The sequence below is a fragment of the Tubulanus polymorphus genome, chromosome 5 (genome assembly GCF_964204645.1).
Source record: "Tubulanus polymorphus chromosome 5, tnTubPoly1.2, whole genome shotgun sequence".
Lineage (NCBI taxonomy): Eukaryota > Metazoa > Nemertea > Palaeonemertea > Tubulaniformes > Tubulanidae > Tubulanus > Tubulanus polymorphus.
In genome coordinates this window covers 12,404,854-12,419,558 of record NC_134029.1, presented here as the reverse complement: position 1 = coordinate 12,419,558, position 14,705 = coordinate 12,404,854, and positions in this window count along the sequence as shown.

The window sequence follows — 14,705 nt, the reverse complement described above, 5'->3', positions numbered from 1 at the left end:
ATCAAATTATCGTTACCTATATATAATTGTAATTGATTAACAATGGCCAAGCAAGAACCTTTGTTACCCTGAACCTTCGTCAATTGTTCGCGTACCTTTGGAAACTCAGAATCCTGAATGAATTTTATCCACCAATATTCTGCGGAATGCATTTCTTCCGCTGTAATTCTACCGTGAAGCCTCGTTGCAATTAAAACATAAGCCTGCCTTCTGAACGATGTCCTTTCTCTTCCTAACGTCGGTAACATAAAAACAATCTGATGGCAAATGAGATTTACAACAGTACACACAGTTTCGAGTAACATTCCTGACGGGTTTCGAATTAACAGATTGTTTTGAATTGATATTTAAATGCAACGATTGAATAGGCGCGTTCGTTTCTGGTGACATGCATGATTCCTTTAATTGAATTTGGACAAGCAAAGCTTCTCTGAGCTCAGATAAACACCAATCACTATCAGGTTTATTACACATAATTTCCATAGACATTTTAACATCGTAAGGTAACTTGTCCAACATAGCTGGAACAAGCATCACGCCGTAGGATTCCGTAGAAATACCAATTGAACCGAGATGTCGAATATACGTTTCAGAACTATCATAAAAACGCCTTAACGACGAAACTTCAGCTGTTGGCGGATTCAATTCAGTTAAAGCCTGCAAATATGCTTTTGACAAACGGTGCGTCTGACCAAAACGATTTTGTAATAATTCAACGGCACTATCATAGTTGTCTGAAGTCATAGGAAGACCGTCAATACAACTTCTAGCGTCACCACAAATTTGACCGAGCAAATAACTATATTTCTCAATGTTAGAAAACGCTGAATTATTATGCACTGTTGATTCAAACAACCCCCAAAAGGTAGACCATTCAAGCAGATTCCCAGTAAACGTGGGCAATTTAAGCGTCGGAAGTGTGGATTTCCGAAATCCTTCAGTTCTAACTTTAGTAGCGGTTAACGTCGTATTTTTCAAATATTGTTCATAAAACAACTTACGATCAGTGGCATTCGAAATGGCCTCTTCTGCTTCATTCGAAACTTGCATGTAGACGCTGTCATCTTTTATCATCACCAACATTTCTTCATTTATGTCAGTCAGAAGCGTGATCTTGCTCTCGAGTCGCTGCGCCAATCGTTCGAGTTTCGCGATGTCCGGCGCCTGAGTTGTTCTTGAGTTGACCACCGAATCTGCGTCATTCAAAATCATCGTGACTTGTCCCCGCTGGGCTGTCCTCTTCCGCACAAGGCCTTTGTAGCCTTCGCTTTGCCGTCCGTCTTCTGCCATCACGTACTTCCAGGCTCGAGGGCTTGAGGGACCAAAAATGTAGAAAACTCTGCGACGATCGGGCCCTTAAACGGGCGCACCAGAGACCAATAACACACACACGTATATCGCAGATACAAATGACATAGAATTCATTCCCAATACTGTATTTATATAAGGTACAAATAATGTGAGTAATAAACCGTGAACTAACTCGACCATAAACCGTAACAACAGGATATACAGATAAGCTTGCTTACAATATTCAACAATAGAATACAAAATAGAAAAAGTATTGAAAACAAAAACTCTAAAAGGAAAAAAGTATTCTTTGGTGAAATATAAAGGGTATGATGATAAATTTAATGAATGGATTTTATCTAGTAAAATTAAAAGAATAAATGAATAAAGATTTATTTATATTTGAACCGCATAATATGTTAGTTACTGGGGTAACAAACTGTGGTAAAACACATTTCATATTAGATTTGTTAGAAACTATTTATAAGAATCATTTTGATAATATAATATTATTCTGTCCTACTTATGAAATGAATAAAACATATAATAGAGATATAATTAAGATAAAAAAGTTTATTATATTAGATCCTAAAACAGTAAAAGAAAATTTAGATAATTGTTTAAAAATAGCAATTGATATCTATAAAGGATCAAATACATTATTCATTGTAGATGTTTGCGCTAATTTACATGATTCAAAAGTGAGAGAAAGTGAGTTATGTTATTTAGCTTTCTCTGGGAGACATTTTGGGATAACAACATGGGTTTTAAATCAAAAATATAATTCAATTGTTAAAGACTTTAGGGAGAATATAAGATTTCTAGTTTTATTTTATAACAAAGATAAAAAATCTATGCAACAATCATTGGAATCAAATTATACCTACTGAATTTCATGATGAATATATGAATAAATTAAAGAATAATAAAGGTTCAAAATTATTACTGAGATGAATATATTTCCCTATGAATATAAATTTGTAAAATAACTATTTGTATACCTATGTATTAGATACCCTATTAGATACCCTAATACCTGATACCCTATTAGATACCCTAATACCTGATACCCTATTAGATACCCTAATACCTGATACCCTAATACCTGATACCCTACTAGATACCTTAAATACTTAAAACCCCTTTTTCAAAATAAATATTATTTATACAATTTTCAACCAATTTATTTTTATTTTTTCAACTAATATATGAATAAGTTTGAAAATAATAAAGGTTATTTATTATTACTGAGGTTTCAATTTCCATATGAATATCAGTTTATAAAATAGGATATTTTATGTATTAGATTGTATTAGATATGTATTAGATACCTTAAATACCTTAAATACTTAAAAAACCCTTTTTTATTTACTATTATTTTATACAATTTTCAACTAATATTATTATTTGAGTTAAATATAATTAATATCTTAATCACTTTCATCATCACTCTCCAATTCACTATCAGGCCCCAACAATTTATTCAAATGCTCTACCGAATCTACATCAATAGTTGTTTTATTTTATACTTATTCTTCACCCTTTTTACCGCATCATCAATAGTTGTTTCATTGTTATGCTTATTCATCCAATCAAATTTATCATTATTTTCTACTTTATGTTTCATAGAATCTTTATTATCAATATGCTTATCTGTAACTTTATTTTCATTATCATCTTTATTAGTGTTTGCTCCTAATATTTCATTTACAGTGTTTGATCCTAATTTTTTATTAGCATCGGTTAAATCTAATTCATCTTTATTAGGTGTTGCTAATAATAAATCTTCATATAATTCTTTACCATTTACTTTTTTATTTGAAACAAACTTTGTAACATATTTAAATGGGTGTTCTATAAATTCTCTTAAACCAACACGTTCTATTACATTAGTAATATGTACCTTTGTATTCATATGTTTATTCCAATTTGATGGGGCGTTTGAAAATTCACCTTTACAATAATCACAATAATTTCTATTTTCACTAATATTTAATATTATTTCATTATTTGATGTAGAAGGTATTACATTATTAGATGTAGAAGGTATTACATTATTAGATGTAGAAGGTATTGCATTATTAGATGTAGAAGGTATTACATTATTAGATGTAGAAGGTATTACATTATTAGATGTAGAAGGTATTACATTATTATCAATTACATTACTTAAATTATCAACAACACCACTTTTATTATTATCGATTTCTATTAGTTTAGTTTTATAAATTTTGAAAATAGGATCAAATATCAAAGCTATATTACAAGGTATTACATAATATAAACCATCATTATTTTCATGTGTATCGATGTATGGAATATGCTTATATACTTTACCTCCTTCCATTTATTATATAAATTTTTATTAAAGTTAAAATTTTAATACATAACACTATTTAATTTAGAATTTACAATATTTAATTGCGCGTCAGATGTAATATAAATGTGCATTTTAAAATATTTGTCTCCTCTTCTTTTTCATGAATAATTGTATTCCATCTTTAGTGTTCTGTAATTTTTTTCCAGAACCATGTAATGAATTATCCTCTGTTGTTCTAAAATCTAACCATAATGCATATTTATTGCCGGTATAATAATCAATTTGATTAATATTACAATTTTCAGATGATTTTACTTTTTCATTCATAAAATGTTTTCTAATTTCTGGCCATTGATCTATCATTCTCATTCCTTGACAAAATATTTTATTTGCTATTCCTTCGATAGTTATTTCTACTTTTGCTTTTTAAGGATTATAATAATTATCAACATTTATTGCGCCATTAGTATATGTTGCAATGGTAAAAAATATTAATAAACCTTTAATAGATCTTCTTGGGAAGTTAATTTTCTCATTAATAATTTCATCATTTGCATTAATAGTTACAGTTTTAAATTTATCAATATAATCATATAATAATGAAAATCCTTGATTGTATTTAGTTTGAATTATACTTGAAATATTTTCATCAGTTACTGTATCATATCTTAACATATATTCGATAATTTATAACCCATATCTTTATTAACGCTAGATATTACAATTTCATTAACAGGAGCAAATGTTATTTCGAATATAACGTCTTCTTGAATTGCGTATTTATATAAAGGCGCATTATTATTTATCAATTCAAAGTCTAATGGAATTTTATATTTGCTTCCATGTATACTTTTTATCAATTTATCTATAGCATTAGTTAATATTGCATTATGCGCTTCTGATCTTAATTTATTTTGGTTTTCTGATTGGATTCCTTGAAATATCATATTATTTCTGTTTTCTTTAGTTAACCATAAATCTTTATAATGCATAAATAAATTATAATCATCTAATGAGAAAACTGTTTCTGGACCGATCTTTATTGTTAATTTTTTAATCAAATATCTTCCAACATTATCAACAACATAATTATTATTATTACCGGTTACTTTTATATCGGCTGATAAATAAATACTATTTGGAACATAAAAAGTATTTTTCTGTTAATCGATGGATTCTAACATATAGAGTTTCATCGGGATTAATATTAGAAGGGTTATGAGTAATTATATGATGTGATCTTTCTGCTTTAATAGCATTAGATATTCTATGATTCTTAGAAGGATTGATATAACTCCCACTCATTTATTTAACAAAAAAATTAATTATCTATTTTTAATCATGGTTACTTGATATCTTTTGATATCATATTTACTAACTTATAACTTATTTTTTATCATGTTTACTAACCCAAAAATAATTGCACTTACAACTGTAATTAAAAATAAAATAATATGTTCAGCAGCAAAGTTAATAATGTTTCCTGCAGATTTCAATATAAAACCAACAATTGATGCAATAATTCCTGGCAATGCTGCAGCAGATTTTTTTAGATAGTTCCCATAAATATTTTGCTAATTTCTTTAAACCATCCTTAACTGTATCTTGTATAGAATTATCTGGAGGTTTATCTGGTTTATTTGGAGTAGGAGTAGATTTCAAAGAATTTGATATTGCTAAACCAATTGTTGTAAATAACATAGTTACAGCTGTTAGAATTGAAAGAATTGTTATTCCTTCTAACTTAAATAATAATCTTATTCTATCTTTTAATGATATTTTAGAATCTGGTTTTTTCAACAAATCTTTAAAAATAATTTTTAATTTTTTAATATGATTAAGATCATATGATTTTAATAATGTATCTCTTTCTTCTTTCTGTAATTCTATATTATATTTTAAATCATCAATTTCTTTTTCTAAAGCTAACTTTCTGCATTCATATTCAACTTCATCAATTACTTGAAGATCTTTATTTAATTCTAATTGTTTTAATTCTTCATTTGCATTAGTTAATTCTTCTTCTAACATGGTTATTTTTAGAAAATCTCATCTTAATATTAGCAATTTCAACAGATGATTCTTGCATACCTTTAATTTCTTTACGTGCTTTTTCAGGAAATGCTTCTAATGCATCATAAGTTAGATCAAGTAATTCTTTTTCTAGTAAAGATTGTATTCGATTTATTCCAGTTTCAGTACCGGGTGTATCTAAAACACTAATCTTATCTTCTTCAAATGAATTCATTGTATCCAGTAAGTTATCTAAACGTTTTCCTAATTGTAATTGACTTGAATCATTATCAATTTGTTGAATATCTCTTCTCGATGTTTCGGGTGTTGAAGATTTTAATTTATCTAATCGATCCCCATACTCTTCCATTTCTGGTTCTAAATTATTATCGATTGTTTCAAATAATTCATTAAGTCTTTGTTTAAATACTTTTTTATTTTTATAGTGATTTATTTCTTCTTGTGTTACATTTTCTATTTCATTATTAATACTTATTTTTTTAATTCTATCTTGTTCTAATTTTTCCAAAGTTGATTCCGCTAATATTTTATCTTGATTTTTATAAGAGATATTAATATAATAATCATCTTTCAAACGATAATAATATTCACCATCTAAAAACTTTAATTGTCGTACTAAAAGTCTGGCGCCTCTATCATTGATATTATATCCAGAATCTTTAAATACAGGTTTGAATTTATATATAAATTCATTATTTTCTAAATCTTGTCTTGATAAACCTTGATTTTCATTTTCAGGTTTTATTCTCGATCTAGTTTTTCTAATATATTCCTCTGTTGATGGTTTAGAACCACTATCTGCTAAATTAGAATTATATGCTGATGAATTATCATCTTCAATATTAGTTTCATTTAAATTGGGTTGCGGTTCATCATCAATATATCCTTCATTATTATTTCCCATGCCATCCAATGGAATATCTTCTCCACCTTCTGCCATTTACATAATAAAAAATTAAAATTTAAAATATAATATTCCTCCGATTACAATTCCTATACAGGTTATAGCTAATTTAGTATTTTCATGGGATTTATTATCATCATTTAGTTTAATTATTTCATGTTGAATAATATCAGTTTCTATATTTTCTGTAGTATTGTAATCTCTTATTTTAGAATCATTATTTAATTTAATATTCTTAGTTTTAGTTTCTGTTGATTGAATATGTTTTTTATTTTTTTTCACCTTCCATTAATTTTGGAGCAGTAATAATCTTTTTATTTATATCATTCAATCCAAATGAATTATTTATTGTTGCAGTTTTTAATTAGATTATTATAACCAATTATATTTCCCATCTTTAATACTAAATCATTAGAAATAATTAATAGATTAGGGCCTATACAATAATTAAGTCTAATATGGGATTTATCTAAATAATTTTGATATCTTACAATGTTTTCTGGAATCGATCTATTTTTATCATTATGAATGGAATCTTCAAATAATACTTTGAATTGTTTCTGCGCATCGAATGAAGCGTTATCATTTCCAACTATTGGCGATCTTGTTTCAACTTGCGCACCTAAAATACATATCAAATAAGTTCTAATTGATTGATTTATTCTTTGTATACCAGCTTTAGTAAAACCTTCACTATTTTCTAAAATGAAATAAACCCAACCATTATTATTTTGTTGTTGTATATTATTATAATATTTTGGTAATTCATTCCAATTTAGTATTCTTATATCTGAATTTGTCATTATTTTTCCAAATTCTTTAGTATATAATATTCCTAATCCACCCATTGTTCCAATTTTTGCTCTAAAATCTTTATTTGAATTAATATTAAATTCATTACATATTTTATAAAACTTAGAAAAATTAATATTATTATTCAATTCTTAAAAATATTTTGAACCTGGTAAAGGACATTCTAATTCATCTAATATTAATTTTATTTGAAAATAAGTATGAAATCTAAAAAGTGATAACATCAATGGTAAACTTGGTTTATTTAAATGATCATTCCAACTTATTCCACATCCTGTTGTTGCGCAATAAACAGCAAAATTTAATTGGTTCTGCCAATACTTCATATTAGATTTTAATAACCATTGTTTTGCCTCATTTAGATTTTTAAAATTAATTGTATACACATGAAATATATTTTCCATCTTTACATGAAAATTATTACTTTCAGTAACATAAATATATAAATCAATTAATGAATTTAAAACTTCATTTCTATATGAAATATCTTTATTAAAATCTATTGCTGGAATATTATATTTCATTGATTTATTATATTGGAAAGCTTTTGGAAAACTATATACCATTTATATAATAAAAAAATTAATAATTAACGAATTCTTTTAATAATTTATTTTTTTCTTCAACTGTTATATGACCATTTAAACTTATTATATAATCTAGTGTATTTTTTAATTTATTAATTTCTTTTATATTACTTTTAATTTTTTCTTTATTACTTTTTATATTTAATTTTGAACTTATACCAGTTAAAACACTTGAACTTAATCCTAATACACCAATTGATATAGCTAAAGGTGTTAATGGACTGAATATTGCTAGAAATGTTATTACAGAACTAATTGTAACTGAACCGCTGATAATAAAATAATATATAATTTTACTTTTTAAATATTTTTTCTTTTTTATCTTTAAATCACTTTCAAATTCTAATATTTGTTTTTCTAAATATATTTTTAATTCAGTTTTATTTATATCATGAGCAATGATATCAATATTATCAACTTTATCATCCATTTATTTATCAAAAAAAATTACTAATTAGTAAACTTATAAGAAACAAATATAACAATAACAGTTCCGCCTAAAATCCAAATTATTTCATGTTTCTTCTGTTCATTACTTGGTGTATAATAATCTGATAATTTAGGTTTGTAAAGATGTAATTTTTCTTTATTGGTTACTGCGTTATCTAAACTCATTGCATCATCAACTGATTGAAAATCTCTATGTGAAATCTTCTGATCATATAATTCCTTGTTAATATAATCAGGGACTTCCCTGATATAATCCATATAGTTTTGTCGTTTTTCGCTGTATTCTTCTGCTGCTTTATTGTATTTCTCTAATGCTAAGTTATGTCTTCTTTGTTCTCCTAATGAACTATTTTTATCAATATGCTTAAATAAATAACCGCCACCAGTAAATGCTAAAGCGTTAACAATTGCCGATCCTATAATAGTTATAATTGCAGAAGCCATTTATTTAGTAAAATAATTGCGCATTTATATGGGAGGAATATAGTTTTGTTTTTCCAAATAATCAATAGTTAAATTAGATAAAGTAACTGCTAATGTTAATTTTAAGATATCATTTATATCAAATCTATCAACATTAACACTTCCCAATTTGAATACTTTTTTTAATACCCTTGAATAACCAACAGTTCCAACTGATAGTAATGCTCCATTATATAATCCAGTTATTATGCACTTATTATCACTCATTTATTTATCAAAAAATTACTATCTTCAAAATATTTAGTTATCTTATTTATGATTAATTCAACATTTATTTCATTACTAGTTTCATTTGTATATATTTCAATTATTATTTTTTTAATATCATCGATGATAAAATCTTCATCTAATTCATAAAATCTTAAAGATTCTCTAATTAAATTAGTAATCTTTTCTACATTTAAAGTTTCTTTATCTATTGTTGTTTCATACTCAAATGTTGTTTCATTAGAAAATGCAATATTTCTAATATGTGTAATTACATCATTAATGTTAAATTTCATTTCTTTCTCACGTTTAAAATCAAACCCAAAACATATACTCGGTCCAACAGTTATATTCATTTATATAATGAAAAAATTACTCTCTACATCTTATAACTAATTCATATATCACAGGAAAGTTATTTAAATCAATTAAGTATCCATTATGATTTCTTACTTCTAACTTAAAATTATTAAATTTAGGAATGCAAGGTTTAAAATCACATTCTGTTAAATTATAATTTATTTGCGTTCCAAATTGTTTAACATTTTTTAGCGGTAAAATATTTAGTATACTAGAACTACAAATTGTTTCTTTAGTTGCTTCAAATGTTTTTGTAGGATCAATTGAATTGCAATAAATATAAAAGTGCGTAAAAGTCATTAAATTTGAATTACCATCTACGTTTCCTGTCACAGTATCTGGTACAATTCCTAACAGTTTAGCTATAGGTTTTTTACCATTAATGCATGTTGACTTTCATCATGTAACTTTATTTTAATTTTATTTGTGCTATCACTTTTTATAAATCTAATTATAAATTTATCTTCACTTCTAATTTTCAACCGTGCTCTTCTGATAATTTCTTGAGCTAATGTATCTGAATTATATAATCCTGGTTTTAAAATTAGATGAAACCATTTATTTACATTTCTAATATGAATTAAAAAAGTATTATCTTCAATAGTTTTATTCGATATATTGTAAAAAGAATTACATAAACTTATATTTACTAATTTTGAATCTACACAATTCTTAAATTCTCTATCTAATTGTACTAGTAAATTATGTGATTTATAATTTGTAAGTCTTCTAGAATCAACAAATATTTTGTATTCTTTTAATTCTACCATTTATTTTACATATTTTTTTCGAAATCTATTTTATGATGCCCCTTTTCATTCTTACCTTTGTATACGAAATAGAAATCTCCAGAACATAATTCTTCTAGATCTTCACTTGATAATCTATGAAATCTATCTGGTAAATATGTTCTGAATTTATATGTATTTCCTTTTAATCCTTCATATTCTAAGTGTATAACTAATTTATCTCCATATTTGTTAGTAACTGTATCAATATTTGTAATTAGATATTTCTTATGGATTATTAATTCTTTTAACTTCTTAAATTTATAATCTACTGATTTGACATTTGAAGTATCTTTTATTCTATCTAGAAATAATTTGTTGTTCTCACTGTTTGCTTGTTTACTCTCCATTTATAATACATATTTTTATTAAAATTTGATTAACACGTTAGAATTCTTTTCATTATCTCGTTCTCTTTTGTTTCTTCTCTTTTAAATTTTAAGTATTCATCTAAATTACAACCATAAGCAACTGTATGAATTCCATCATCCAGAATATATCTTTTATCATCAAATGGGTTTAGACTTATCTTCTCTATCTCTTCAATAAACATTTCATGATCTTCAGATCTTAAACATCTCATTTTATGTTTTCTAACTTCTTCTTTGAATATACAATTGATGTAATCTTTGAAATGAATATTCTTTTCTACTACACTTTTGGTTATTCCTTTTAACTTTATTTAACGTTATTCCTTTAGCTTCATATTCTTTAGTTTTATATGAATACATTTTGGATCTAATACCAATGAACTCTATCATTTCTTCACCACCTAATTCATCTTTGAATTTACCGGGACGCTTTTTATTATCATTGCTAAACAATTCATGATTTTTAGGATAATTACTGAAATCAAAATGATGTTTTAATGTTTTTAAATCATCAGTTATGTTATTAGTTTTTATCTTTAATATGTAAGAATCTGTATCAAAATATAAGATTTCTATATGTTTTTCTCCAAAATGAGGTTGTAATACATTATAATAGAATTCATACATTAGTAATTTTGATATTTCTAAAACTGATGCTCCAACATAAATTGATTTATTAAATTTCATAGAAGTTCTTCTCATTTTAACTGCAGCTAAATTTTCATCAAATATTCTGTTACCTAAAAACTTAGGATATGATTGTAAATGCCTTATCATTTTACCATTACTAACTAACTCAATATCATTTCTATTTCTAATATTTTCACTAAGTCTTACCATAGAATGCATTGTTCATTAGTTTGAAGAAATCTTTCTCAAAATCAATTTTAGCTTCAGTTCTTTGTTTGGTGTTAAAATCTATATATTTTTCTAACCACTTAGATTGACTGAATGAAATATAACTATGTACTTTTTTTAGGGTCATTCCTTGTTTTAGATAAAACTTTAACATTCTATAATGTACTACATAATTATATTTATCTTCTTGAGTTACCATTAACTTTTCTGTATGAATATGATTTTCGGGTTTAATTCTTTTTTGATAATTTGATAATTCTTCATGAGTTACAGTTTTATGTTCTGGACAGTATGCTAGATTTCTAGATTTAAATTTAATATGTTCAGGATATTCTAAATCTACAACAAAGAAGTAACCAGTATCTGAATCATCTGCAATATCTAGGATTCTTTTCTTCCAATCAAATTTATCATTATTTTCATGTTGTGAAACTTCACTTATTTCAAATACTCCATAAGGTTGTGGTTCCATCATTGCCCAACCATACAAATTATTTCGGTGTTGTCATATCGCGGAAAGACGGAATCGCGGAATTTTCCAAAAACGCGGAATTTCTTCATTTTTACTATAAATAGTAAACGGGGTTTTCCCACGGGGATACCCACTGTCGGACAGGGCACCGGACCCAGGTTTTCAACACCGGGAATTAGTATTTGATAGTTAACTATATCGCCAGTCAACAACTTAACGATACTGTTCCAAATAATGGAGAACCTAGGCAATACGTGCTTTGCGAATTCAGTGATACAGAGTATCGCTGCATTAACTGAAGGAATACAAATCGATGGTACGTAAACGTAGGATTTGTGATGACACCATGGATCATTCTTCGGGACTCATTTCCAAGTTAAGATTTGACTCTGGTCTCTGGATTTAAAACATTGGAAATGAATTGATTCTAAGTAACTGAGAGTTAGCTCACAACTGTGGAACTGGATCGATGTCAGACGAAAATAAATAGACATTATGTATATTTCATTCTGGCTTAGGATTGTTCATGCGTGTTGTGTGTCTACATTGTTGTTATAAGCGAATGTGGTTTATCTTTTTGAATTAAATGATATGAAAGATTATAAAATGGTTTCGTTTTTTTTAATGTTTACTTTGTGACTTCCGGAAATAGTTCGAAAATCAAGCGCATTCGGTTATTAGTTTCGACTACTAGTCGACTAGATACGAAAACCGAATTTGGCTCAGTCAACGGTATCGTAATATAATAATTCCATATAAAATTGCCTGCAAATAATGGGATTCGAACCTAACTCGTTGCATCGATCGGTCCGGTGCCTTGTCCGACAGTGGGTATCCCCGTGGAAAAAATCCGTTTACTATTTAAAGTAGAAATGAAGAAATTCCGCGTTTTTGGAAAATTCCGCGATTCCGTCTTTCCGCGATATGACAACACCGAAATTATTTGCATCTATATATAATAATTTATATCCAGGGTTATCATTTACATTGAAATATCTATCCCCTAATACACCTGAAACTCCTCTTCTTATAGATTTTTCAAATAATAATAATTGATCTATATTTGTTAACAAATCCATTTTTATATCTGTAAATTTTAATCCACAATCCCATGTTAAACCTGGACTAGAATAACAATGACAAGGATCAATATTGAAATATTTTAGGTTTACATCTCTAAACCTTTCGAATATATCGGCTAATGATAATACATCTGATTTTAGATATGAATCTACTAATTGTCCATGATTTTCTATTTTGAAATGATTCCAAATATTCAATGTTCTATTATAGACTTCATCTTTAACATATTCATTTTTTAATTCATCATAGAATTGTTCAATAATTCATTTATGTTAAAATCATTATGTGATTTATAGAAAGAATATGGAATTGCGCCTTTATATCTCATTAATTGGAAATCATCATTATTTGGGTAGTGTTGTTTTAATATTTTTAATTCATCATCAACTAATGATTTTGATAAGTTATCTAATGAACTATATAAAAATCTATAAATCTTAAACACCCAAATTGGAATGATATACAATTCTCAGATGTTCTAGCTAACATTTTAAATTTATAAGTTGGTATTTTATCTTTTGATCTATTTGAATTTAATCTTTCTATTTCATTATTGATTTCTTCTATTTTATAACATAGCTGTTTGATAAATAAATGAGCATCATATCCTGATAGATTATGAAATATAACTGGTACAAAGTTAATTTTCTTAGCTTGTAAGTTACAATTCTCATGTGCAGCGCCTCTAAACTTTCCATTCAAATGATCATGGTCTCTTACATTTTTATCTTTATAATTAAATATCTTTTCACAATAATAACATTTATCTGCAAACTCAAATGCTTCGTTATCTTCTTCTGTCATTATAATTTTTATATTTTTATTTAACTTTTCATTAAATCTTATTTCATATTCAATTAATAAGTCACAAAAATGATTGATAACATTTTCATTTCTATAATGATAATATTCACTTTCAATTAGTTCTGGATAATCAGATTTAATATATAACCCGAAAGCAGCAGCTGATTGATTAATCATTTTAATTGTATTTGTTTTTGGTGGTTCAACTGAAAAATCATTTTCATTAGAGTTTAATTTCTTTCTTTTATAATATATTTCTTCTTATATAATATATATCTTGATCAGTTAGTTCTTTATTTAATGATTCAAAATCTCCATATATTACAAATAGTACTTTATTTTTGTAATCATATTTTTTGAATTCTAATATTTTATCCTTTTCATTTGGTAAAACTAATTTACAATAATCATGATTTTCACATAATTGTTTATGATTTAATAATGTACTTTCATTTACTGAATTTATGTAAACATTTTCTACAAAGATATATTACAAAGGTATGTGTTTATAAGTAATGTATATGAATATTTTAAGAGTAATAGGGGTAATGGGCTTTCAGGCTAAAGGTTGAAGGGGCGAGTGAGTAAAAAATGAAAATAACAATAATTTCCAGTTGAATTAGGAGTGTGCGCGACTAATTCAACTGGAAATTATTGTTATTTTCATTTTTTTACGAGCTCGACCCTTCGACCTTTGGCCTGAAAGCCCATTACCCCTATTACTTATTGAAAAGCTTTTGGAAAACTAATTGCCATTTATATAATAAAAAAATTAATAATTTATTAATTCTTTTAATAATTTATCCTGCTCTTGAATTGTTATATTACCATTTAAACTTATAATATAATCGTATGTATTTTTTAATTTATTAATTTCTTTT